Below are 11,052 nucleotides of genomic sequence, written 5' to 3'. Positions count from 1 at the left end.
TTTGATGTTTACATGTTTGATGTTCTTATATATTGCTCTAAGTTGAAGGATTACTTGATTTAATTTGACATACTTGAATTTTAAAAAACGAGTTCAGGAACTTTTTTATTTTTGACCTAATACAAGATTAATTTTTGTGACATCTGTGTCTATTGGAAAACAATGTGTGTTCTCTATCAGAGGGATATGCATACATTTATATTTTCACCAGACTTGTTAATTGTTTCTATTTAAATTTCCTACGTGCTTATTTGTGCTTACTTAGATTTTTTCATTATGCATCTGTCAATGATTGAGAAGTTCATGTCAAAAAGGCACCCAGGCTGGGCGTGGTGGCTCAAGCCTGTAATCCCAGTACTTTGGGAGGCTGAAGCGGGTAGACCATGCACTGAGGAGTTCAAGACTACCCTGGCCAGGATGGTGAAACCCCGTCTCTACTCAAAGTACAAAAATTAGCCAGGCATGTTGGCAAGCACATGTAGTCTCAGCTACTTGGGAGGCTGAGACAAGAGAATCGGGTGAACTCAGGAGGCGGAGGTTTCAGTGAGCCGAGATCATGCCACTGCACTTCAGCCTCGGCGACAGAGCGAGACTCTGTCTCAAAAAAAAAAAGGAATAAAGAAAAAGAAAAAGAAATAAAGTCTATAATGGTAAATTTGTCATTTTCCTCTCTATAGAATTTGCTTTATTTATTTATTTAATTTTTTTTTTTGAGACTGAGTCTTGCTCTGTTACCCAGGCTGGAGTGCAGTGGCGCCATCTCAACTCACTGCAAGCTCCACCTCCCAGGTTCACGCCATTCTCCTGCCTCAGCCTCCCGAGTAGCTGGGACTACAGGCGCCCGCCACCATGCCCGGCTAATTTTTTTGTATTTTTAGTAGAGGCAGGGTTTCACCATGTTAGTCAGGATGGTCTCCATCTCCTTGTGATCTGCCCGCCTCTGCCTCCAAAAGTGCTGGGATTACAGGCGTGAGCCACCGCACCCAGCCTACTTCATTTTTCAAAAGTCGTGTTATTAGGTACACAAGCGGCTTTACTTTTCAAAAGTCGTGTTATTAGGTATGGAAGTGGCCTGTTCCTTATCTGCAACACTTGGGACCAGAAGAGTTTCAGATTTTTTATTTTTTTCAGATTTTGCAATATTCGCATATGCACAATGAGATATCTTGATGATGAGACCCAAGTCTAAAGCAAAATTCATTTGTGTTTCCTATACACCTTATACACTTTCCCTGAAATTAATTTTATAGAATTATTTGATTAATTTTGTTCACAAGGTTTGTATACAATCTTTGTGTGCATTGAACCATCAGAAGCAAAGATTGCCTTCATCGTATGATCAAAGAAAAATCAATTAATGAAAAGAAGAGGAAGAAAGCAAATATTTCAGGTGTGGAAATTTCCTCTTTTGGTGTCATGTTCACATTTCAAAAGTTTCAGATTGTGGAATATTTTGGATTTTTAAATTTAGTGATGCTGACCCTGTGTAAGTTTCATAATGGTCATATCTTCTTGATGGACCAAAAATTTCATTAAAATTTTGAGTACTTTTTATTTTCACCTTGAGTTTACTTTTCACTGCCGACTGTACATGTTTTCATTAGATTTCATCCAGTATTTATTTTTCACTTTGTCCTAAAATTAGCATTTTTTACCTTGTTATTTATATACTCTTTATGATTATAGATATTTTTAAATGTTACTTTTACCTAATCTAAGAGCTTGTCTTTAGTCTGAAAATACACACTTAAATGGGTGTGTTAGGAACAAAAGAGAAAGTGCTTGTATAATTGATCTAGGAGCTGCTCCTATTTCCCAACTATGGCACAGTGACTCTGGCCTGTAATCCTAGTTGATCAAGCAGCTGAGGTGGGAGGATGGCTTGAGCCTGGAAGGTTCAGGGTGCAGTGGGCTATGATGGTGCCACTGTACTCCAGCTTGGGTGACAGCATGAGATTTTATGTCTAAAAAAAGAAAAAGAAAATGAAAAAGTAGAACAGTGACCCTCAAAGAGGAAGGAAATAACCTCCCTAAGACTCCTTTGAATTGTGTGAGTGATCTTTGCTTGCTCCAGTGACTGGGATATCAGTTTAGTATGCAAAGGTAAGGAATGCTAAACATATTGCATCTGTAAATTAATTCTCTCAACAAAGAAGTCATCCACTCAGAACACCCAACAGTAACCCCTTGAAAATCATTGCTCTAAAGGAAAGAAAATGAAAAACAACAATCTCAATCAAATAAAAGGAGGGAAAGAAACGATCGAATCAGTAAAGAGAAAGTCAAACTGCTGCTGTTTGCTGATGATATGATCATATACCTAGAAAATCCTAAAGACTCCTTCAAAAAGCTTCTAGAACTCATAAATGAATTCAGCAAAGTTTCAGGATACAAAATTAATGTACACAAATCATACCTCTGCTGTACACCAACAGCAACCAAGCTAAGAATGAAATCAAGAACTCAATGCCTTTTACAATAGCTGCAAAAAAAAAAAAAATACTTAGGAATATTTCTAACCAAGGAGGTGAAAGAGCTCTACAAGAAAAACTATAAAACACTGTTGAAAGAAATCATAGATGACACAAACAAATGGAAACACATCCCATGTTCATGAATGGGTAAATCAACATTGTAAAAATGACCATACTGCCAAAAGCTGTTTACAAATTCAATGCAAGTTCCATCAAAATAACACCATCACTGTTCCCAGAACTAGAAAAGACAATTCTAAAATTCGTATGGAACCAAAGAAAAGCCCACAGAGCCAAAGCAAGAATAAGCAAAAAGAACAAATCTGGACGCATCACATTACCTGACTTCAAACTATACCATAAGGCTATAGTCACATGAACAGCATGGTACTGGCATAAAAATAGACCAAAGACCAATGGAACAGAATACGGAACCAAGAAATAAATTCAAATACTTACAGCCAACTGATATTTGACAAAACAAACAAAAACATAAAGTAAGGAAAAGACCCCCTATTCAGGCCGGGTGCAGTAGATCACCCCTGTAATCTCAGCAATTTGGAAGGCCGAGGCGGGTGGATCACAAGGTCAGGAGATGGAGACCATCCTGGCTAACACGGTGAAACCCCGTCTCTACTAAAAATACAAAAAATTAGACTGGCGTGGTGGCGTGGGACTGTAGTCCCAGCTACTCGGGAGGCTGAGGCAGGAGAATGGATTGAACCAAGGAGGTGGAGCCTGCAGTGAGCCGAGATCCCACCACTGAACTCCAGCCTGGGTGACAGAGCGAGACTCCGTCTCAAAAAAAAAAAAAAGGCCCCCTATTCAAACAAATGTTGCTGGTGTAATTGGCAAGCCACATGTAGAAGAATGTGAATGGATCCTCATCTCTCACCTTATACAAAAATCATCTCAAGATGGAACAAAAACTTAAAACTTGAAACCATAAAATTTCTAGAAGATAACATCAGAAAAACCCTTCAAAACATTAGCTTAGGCAAAGACTTGATGACCAATAGCCTAAAAGCAAATTCAATAGAAAAAATGATAAATAGGTGAGACTTAATTTAAGTAAAAAGTTTCTGCACAGCAAAAGAAACACTGAGCAGATTAAACTGACAACCCACAAAGGGGGAGAAAATCTTCACAATCCATACCTCTGAAAAGGATGAATATCCAGAATCTACAAGGAACTCAAACAAATTAGCAAGAAAAATATGAAGAATCCCATCAAAAAATGGGCTAAGGACATGAATAGACAATTCTACAAAGAAAATATACAAATAGCCTACAAACTTATGAAAAAATGCTCAACATCACGAATGATCAGGGAAATGCAAATGAGAAACACAATGCAATACCACCTTACAGCTGCAAGAATGGCCATAATAAAAAATTTAAAAAATAATAGATGTTAGCGGGGATGTGCTGAAAAGGGAACACTTTTACATTTCTGCTGGGAAATGTAAACTACTGCAACCACTATGGAAAACAGTGTGGTAATTCCTTAACGAACTAAAAGTAGAACTACCATTTGATTCAACAATCCCACTACTGGTTATCTACCCAGAGGAAAAGAAGTCATTATATGAAAAAGATAGCTGCACACACGTTTATAGCAACATAATATGATGTTTTATAAATATAAGTGATAAAATTCCTCAATTAAAAGTTTATTAGAGTTCATCAGTGTTGATATCATCTTTCCAAATTAAAAAAAAATGTTTTCTGTTCGTTGTTTTGGGTTTTGTTTGTTTCTTTTGATGCATGGTCTTGCTCTTTTGCTTACTGCAGCCTCAGCTTCCTGGGCATGAGTAATCCTCTCACCTCAGTGACCCAGGTAAGTGGAACTACAGGTGTGCACCACCATGCCTAATTGATTTTTAAATATTTTCTTATAGAGTCTCACTGTGTTCCCTAGGCTGGTCTGAAATATCTGTGTTCAAACAATCCTCCCACCTTGGACTGAAAATATGTTGACATTACAGGCACAAGCCATCATGTCTGGCCAGAAATGTTTTTTCCTTATTTTTTTCTTTCTTTTTTTTTTTTTTTTTTTTTTTGAGACAGAGTCTCTTGCTCTTTTGCCCAGGCTGGAGTGCAATGGCACGATTTTGGCTCACTGCAAGCTGTGACTCCCAGGATCACGCCATTCTCTTGTCTCAGCCTCCCGGGTAGCTGGGACTACAGGTGCCTGCCACCACGCCCGGCTAATTTTTTGTATTTTTAGTAGAGATGGGTTTTCACCGTATTAGCCAGGATGGTCTCAATTTCCCGACCCCGTGATCAGCCCACCTTCTCCTCAAAAAGTGCCGCGATTACAGGCGTGAGCCACTAGGCCTGGCCCAGAAAAATGTTTTTAATAAGCTTTCTTCCTTTCTTCCCCTCTCATCTCCAATATTTATGTCTTCTAGAATCTTAACACTAAATTTTCTTTTTTCCTCACATATAACAATTATTTAGATTTAACCTTAAGATTTACTGTGTATTCTTGCTTGTCGTACTTAATGTACATCTTCCTCTAACTTGAATTTATTTGTTTTTCTGGGCAGTATTCTTAAGAAGTTTTTTCAGACAGTCTGAAGTTGGTAAGTTCCTTGCGTCCTTTTGTCTTATGTCTTCATTCTTCCCTCACAGCAAATGTTGGCTTGCCTGGGCATATAATACTTAGACACAAGTTACAGTTCTTCATAACTTTGAAACATTATCTCTCTCTCTTTTAGTTTTTATTACTGATGAATACTATGATACCAAATTAATTCTTCAATCTCTAATAGGTAATATTTGGGTTTTACTTTTTTTCTTGAGGCTTTTAGGATTTTTTTCTTTATCAGCTGAAATTTTACCATAATTTAATTTGATGAGGTTTTTGCTTCTTCCTGTTAAGCACTCAGAACGAAATTTCAATAAGAATCTCAAATCTCTCCTCCAGCTCTGGGATATTTTATTTTATTTTTTCTTTTGAGGTTTTCCTCCCCATTATTGTATATTCGCTACCTTTGTGATACTCTAATTATCCATATGTTGGTTCCTTTTTTCATGTCTCCTTATATCCATCATATACCCATCATATATACTAATGTGCCATCTTCTTGCATTACTCTCTGGAATAATCCCTTGCCTAATCTTCCAGCTCACTAATTTGCACCTTCAGCAATATGCATCCATTATTCTGCCCATCAATTCATATTTTTGTTTAAAATTCTGAAATAAAATGATTGTCAACTTAGACCCAGTAATAGTTATGCAAACTATAAATTGCCTAAATGGAAAAATACTGGGATTCAGAAAATGTACTTCCTATGTACTCTTTATGTACTCTTAGGAGAAGTAACCCTCATGCTGTTACTTGATTATGTGCTGCAGCAAATGAGGTAATAATTTAATAAACAGGAAGACTTAGCATCTAGGGAGTGGGAAATTCGACCCTGGATTTTTTGCTGGATCACAGCGAAAGGAAGTCCCAGGAGACTGAACCAGACAGTAATCAGGCCAAGATGGTAATTAGCCCTCAAGGAAGGATAAAGATGGGGGGATCCAGGAAGCTGGAATCTGGACAAAGAAGACTCCATACATTATAGAGCATATTTGAAACACAGAAAACTCGGAGAAATAATAACTATATATAATGTACCAAAAAGCATTTAGAAACACCAGGAAAACAAAAACTGTATGAGTGGTAGTAGAATCATAACCTCCCACATGGTTTTATAGTGAATAATATTAATAGAATTTATATTAATGCATATTAATATAATTATACTGATTGAGACAATGCTGCATTATACTAATGAAGGCAATCATCCACACTAATGATACAAGTGGTGTCATATGCTACTCGTAGGTGAAGTAAGATGAGAGACTCTGAAAACTGACTGCTGGATTTGGCGATGTAATCTTAACTAGAGCAGCTATGGGGAAATGTGTGTGCCAGATAAGATGATGCGGAGGTTGTGGGAAGCATGAATGGAGTGAGTTTTAAAAGAATTGGATGAGAGAAGCTGAGGCAGTGTCTCTTGACAACTTGTGGTCAAGAACAGCAGTGAAAGGAGGGAGGGTAGCTAGGAAGGCTAATGGAATCAAATACCATTCCATGCCTACCAAGACTGGAGATGTTAACCAAGTTCCTAAGTTGATGGGAATGCACTGAAAGAGAGTGAAGCTGTTGATGCTGGAGAATCGAAGGGGCAGCAGCAGGAACAGAGTACTTGAGCAGGCAAGAAGAGATAAGATATTGGGCACAAGCTGAGGGGATTACAGTTAGAAGGAGGCACAGCCCAGCCATGGTGACATGAAGGCATATGGGGATTCAGTGCAATAAATTTGCTAGATTTCTTGGTAGAAGGTGGAATATTTTTCCTAATTGATTTTACTTTCTCAGTGAAAGGAGAAGCAAGGTCATGAGCTAGAAGGGAGATTGCCTGGAAGCAGTGAGCACTGGCTCATTGTCTGTGGCCTGAAATTTAGAGGAAGACCAGGTAGCACAATTGTGTGTTTTTTTCTCCGGCCACTTCTCAGGTAAGCTTGTGATACATTTTCTTGCTGTTGTAGTTTATTTTGATTTTTTGAGACAGAGTTTTGCTCTTGTTGCCCACGCTGGAGTGCAATGCTGTGATCTCGGCTCACTGCAAGCTCTGCCTCCTGGGTTCAAGCGATTCTCCTGTCTCAGCCTCCTGAGGAGCTGGGGTTACAGGTGCCCACCACCATGCCCCGCTAATTTTTGTATTTTTAGTAGAGATGGGATTTCACCATTTTGGCCAGGCTGTTCTCGAACTCCTGATCTCAGGAGATCCACCCACCTCAGCCTCCAGAATTGCTGGGATTACAGGCATGAGCCACCATGCCCAACAAGTTTGTGATAAAAATTTGCATTTAATAAGGATAAGAGTTTTGCGACAAGAGCAACAGAGATAATGGAAACAAAACTCAGGATATATAAAATGTTGTGGTTATAATGCACCATGGATTGGGTATGGAGAAAAAAATGTGAACATGAGTTGTGTGATAAAGTCATAGAAATTCATGGGTTTATGAACTGAAGTTTCCCTCAGGACAAGGTATTGCTGGAGTTGGGATACTATAGGGAAGGATGCATAAACTTCAGGGATGGGGTTGCAGATTGATCATGGAAACTGAGGTATTGATTTTTTTTTAAATAAGGACTAGTGAATGGCCGTGGAGTAGGATGAATGCGATAGAATGAAGAACATCATTTGCTTTCCAAAAGTGACAGAGACATTGACATAAAATGAAAAGATACAAAGGTTTTGAAATACAAAATGCTGTAAATATTCATGTATATGTAATTTTTATATCACAAAGACCAGAAAAAAAGTATGGCTTTTGTTGTGGGTTGAATCGTGTGCCCTCCCATCCCAAAAATATGTTCAAGTCCTGACACCCAGTACCAATGAACATGACTTTATTGACCAACAGGATCTTTGCAGATAAAATCAAGTGAAGATGAGACCACATTAGCTTAGGGTGGACCTTAATGTAATGATTTCTGTCCTAAAAAACAGAAGAAACTTTGGACACAGACACACCCAGAGGGAAAACTGCCACTTTAAGATGGAGGCAAAAACTGGAGTGATAAAAGCCAGGGGATGCCAAAGATTACTGGAAACTGAGGCTAGGAAGAGACAGGGAAGAATTCTTCTCTAGAGCTTTTAGGGAGAGCATGGCCCTGCTGACACCTTGATTTCAGATTTCTATTCTCCAGAACTGTGAGATAATTAATCTCTGTGTTTGAAGCCACCCAGTTTCTGGTACTTTGTTACAGCAGCCTGAGGAAACTAATATAGTTTTCAAACATGCATTAAAAAGCACTGAGAAACTAAGATGAAGAACAAAATATAGACTACATATGACAGCTCAAGAATTATTTTCTGTGGGAGATTGCAGAAGTGACCAAATCCTTCACTCTTGACAATGTGACATTGTAGCCCCTTATTTCTTCAAGAGCTAAAGTCTATTCCCCTATCCCTTGAAAGCTGGCATTGTGACTTGCTTTATCTGAGAGAATGCACACCTCTGTTCAGTCTCTTGGGCCATTGTGACTGCTATGACTTCGTGAGCATGTAACCTGCTGGAGAATAAGACCAAGTGGGGCAGAGATACCAGTTGAGGGCCCCACCCCATCCCAGGACCCAGCTGGTGCAGTTGACAAGGATGCGTGGGTTCTATTTTATGCAGTGTTAACTTAGAAGTTGACTCAGATGCATGCGTGAGCCTGGCTGAGGCACACTCAAACTACTGATTTATAGAATCATGAGTTAAACACATAGTAGGTTTTGTTTTTTGTTTGTTTGTTTGTTTTTGAGACAAGGAATCTCTTGTCTCAGCCTCCTAAGTGGCTGGGATTACAGATGCATGCCACCATATGCAGCTAATTTTTGTATTTTTTGTAGAGACAGGGTTTTGCCATGTTTCCCAGACCGGTCTCGTCCTCCACTGCCTAAGTTCCCAAACTGCTGGGATTAAAGGCCTGAGCCAACTCGCCTGGCTCAAATGGTAGTTTTTGAATGCAATAGATAACATATGTCCCAGAACAGAAACCATGTAGGTCACATTCATTGATCATAATGCAATTAAATTCACAAAAGGACATAAAGAGTGGTGTGTAAGTTATTTATTCACCCCAAGATTGAAAGGAACCTGAGGACACTCTTTAAATGCAGGCTTGGATTAAAGAGGAGATCAAAATAATAGTCACATACTATTGAAAATAAATAAAAACAAAAGAAGTACATATCCAAAACAATGGAAAATAGCTTAAAATCATACTCGGAGAAAAACTTGTAACATTGGTTAAATTTATGAAACACAAGAGTGAAAATAAATTAACTTAACTTCCACTTCAAGAAAGTGGTAATAACAGTGGTAGCTGATATGCATTGAGGGTTTGTGTGTTCTAAGTCTTTCATGTGTATTACTTCATTTAATTCTCATGTCACGCTATAAAATGGGCACTTTTATATTGCTAGGTTATCGATGAGGACACTGAGGTACAGAGAACAGCATGTCTAGTAAAAGACAGACCAATTACTAAACAATCTAGTACAACAAACTGTGAGGAAGTTTCCAGAGCTCAAGCTTTTTTTTTTTTTGACAGAGTTTTGATCTTTTTGCCCAGACTGGAGTGCAATGGCACTATCTCAGCTCACTGCAACCTTTGCCTCCTGGGTTCAAGCTATTCTTCTTCCTCAGCCTCCCAATTAGCTGTGATTATAGGCCTGAGCCACCAAGCCCCGCTAATTTTTTGATTTTAGTAGAGATGGGGTTTCACCAAGGTCGTCAGGCTGGTCTTGAACTCCTGATCTCACGTGATCCACCTGCCTCGGCCTCCCAAAGTGCTGGGATTAGAGGCATAAGCCACTGCATCTGGCCCCATGCTCTTAACACAGAACTACCTATGTCTCAGATATACAGCAGCAAAACAAAACCAGAGAAAGTGGAAAGCAGATAATACAGAAGAAACAGAGGTGAAATGAAGAATATAATACTCAGAGAATATATAGAGAATGCAAATATATTTAAGAATCAGTATAAAGGCTAAATAAAACAACAACCTCAGAAGAAACCTAAGGTTCATCCCCAAATAGGAAATCCATTCTGAATGCTCTAAGAGATAAATAACACAAACCTACAAAGAGGTGATTATTAGAATAAACTTTTCCAGAGAGCAGAACGTGTTAGGAGCTTCTTAACTTATTATATTACTTCCACAAATCCTAGTATAATCTTGATAACCAAATTATACCCTAACAGAGCAACAACAAAAACAACAATAACAACAACAACAACAACAAAAAAAGCCAGAAAACTAAAGGAAAATGTCTCAATGAATAGAACTGAAAAATTTTATGAAAAGCAGCAAACAAAATCCATCAACATATTAAAATTATTACAGTACAACAGTAATGCATGGAAATTCATCATTACTTCATTTAGCAATATAATTCATCTTATTAAGAAATATTACTTTCTAAAACATATCACCATGAAAACAAATGTCAATCAACAGGTAAAAAGTAAATTTCTTGTTAATACATATAACAGAAGAAAAAAGATCAAAACCTAGAAAAAAATACACACAAAGAGTTCATAAATAAGATGAATACCTAAACAGAAAGAAACAAGGAGTAAATAGCAAGGGGAATACAAAGGAATAAGCTTATAAGAGGATGAAGAGGCAGGGAGAGATGAATCACACCTGTAATCCCAGCACTTTGAAAGGCCAAGGCAGGAGGAGAGCTTGAGCCCAGGAGTTTGAGACAAGCCTGGGCAACATAGTGAGACCTCGACTCTACAAAAAATTTAAAAGAAAATTATCAGGTGCAGTGGTGCACACCTGTAGTTCTAGTTACTCAAGAGACTGAGGATCGCCTGAGGCTCTAATTGTATCATTGTAGTCAAGCCTGGGAGACAGGGTGAGATCCTGTCTCAAAAAATAAGAGAATGGCCAATATCTCCTACCTGGAAAAATTAACATAATGTAATGCCATAATTGTTCGCTTGATGGAAAAAGACTAAAAGGATTAATAAGAGCCAGGTTTTTTTGTTTGTTTGTTTTTGT

The sequence above is a fragment of the Pongo pygmaeus genome, chromosome 17, assembly GCF_028885625.2.
Source record: "Pongo pygmaeus isolate AG05252 chromosome 17, NHGRI_mPonPyg2-v2.0_pri, whole genome shotgun sequence".
NCBI classification, from domain to species: Eukaryota; Metazoa; Chordata; class Mammalia; order Primates; family Hominidae; genus Pongo; species Pongo pygmaeus.
This window is presented reverse-complemented; position numbering follows the sequence as displayed.